The sequence below is a fragment of the Bombus pyrosoma genome, unplaced genomic scaffold (assembly GCF_014825855.1).
Source record: "Bombus pyrosoma isolate SC7728 unplaced genomic scaffold, ASM1482585v1 HiC_scaffold_4727, whole genome shotgun sequence".
Lineage (NCBI taxonomy): Eukaryota > Metazoa > Arthropoda > Insecta > Hymenoptera > Apidae > Bombus > Bombus pyrosoma.
The window spans coordinates 323310-325320 of record NW_025219987.1 but is presented as its reverse complement, the minus strand read 5'-3'; positions in this window follow the sequence as shown (position 1 = coordinate 325320).

Here is a 2011-nt window from a genome sequence, read left to right as displayed (position 1 = left end):
AACGTTACATGGTATTACGATATAACGTATAACGCTATATGGTATTACGATATAACGTATAACGATATGTGGTATTACGTTATAACGTATAACGTTGTATGGTATTATGATATAACGCATAACGTTATATAGTATTATGATATAATGTATAACATTATATAGTATTATGATATATAGTATAACGTTATATACTATTATGGTATAACATATAACGTTATATGGTATTACGATATAACGTATAACGTTATATGGTATTACGATAAAACGTATAACGATATGTGGTATTACGTTATAACGTATAACGTTATATAGTATTATGATATAACGTATAACGTTATATAGTATTATGATATAACGTATAACGTTATATAGTATTATGATATATAGTATAAGGTTATATAATATTACGATATAACGTATAACGTTATATGGTATTACGATATAACGTATAACGCTATATGGTATTACGATATAGCGTATAACGATATGTGGTATTACGTTATAACGTATACCGTTGTATAGTATTATGATATATCGTATAACGTTATATAGTATTATGATATAACGTGTAACGTTATATAGTGTTACGATATAACGTATAACGCTGTATGGCATTACGATCTATCGTATAACGATATGTGGTATTACATTATATAGTATAACGTTAAGTAGTATTATGATATAACGTATAACGTTATATAGTATTATGATATATAGTATAAGGTTATATAATATTACGATATAACGTATAACGTTATATGGTATTACGATATAACGTATAACGCTATATGGTATTACGATATAGCGTATAACGATATGTGGTATTACGTTATAACGTATAACGTTGTATAGTATTATGATATAACGTATAACGATATATAGTATTATGATATAACGTATAACGTTATATAGTATTATGATATATAGTATAAGGTTATATAATATTACGATATAACGCATAACGTTATATAGTATTATGATATAATGTATAACGTTATATAGTATTATGGTATAACGTATAACCTTATGTGGTATTACGTTATAACGTATAACGTTGTATAGTATTATGATATAACGTATAACGTTATATAGTATTATGATATAACGTATAACGTTATATAGTATTACGATATAACGTACAACGATATGTGGTACTTTGTAATCAATAACGTTATATGGTATTACGATATAACGTATAACGTTATATAGTATTATGATATAACGTATAACGTTATATAGTATTATGATATATAGTATAAGGTTATATAATATTACGATATAACGTAGAACGTTATATGGTATTACGATATAACGTATAACGATATATGGTATTACGATATAACGTATAACGATATGTTGTATTACGATACAACGTATAACGAAATGTGGTAATACGTTATAACGTATAACGTTATGTAGTATTATGATACATAGTATAACGATATATAGTATTAAGATATAACGTATAACGTTATATAGTATTATGATATAACGTATGACGTTATATAGTATTACGATATAACGTATAACGTTATATGGTATTACGATATAACGTATAACGATATGTGGTATTACATTATAACGTATAACGTTTAGTAGTACTATGATATAACGTATAACGTTATATGGTATTACGATATAACGTATAACGCTATGTGCTATTATGTTAATGTCAATAATGTTATATGGTATTACGATATAACGTATAACGATATGTGGTATTACGTTATAACGTACAACGTTGTATAGTATTATGATATAACGCATAACGTTATATAGTATTATGATATAATGTATAACGTTATATAGTATTATGATATAACGTATAACGTTATATAGTATTACGATATAACGTATAACATTATATGGTAATAGGTTGTAACGTATAACGTTGTATAGTATTATGATATAGCGTATAACGTTATATAGTATTATGATATAACGTATAACGTTATATAGTATTACGATATAACGTATAACGTTCTATGGTATTACGATATAACGTATAACG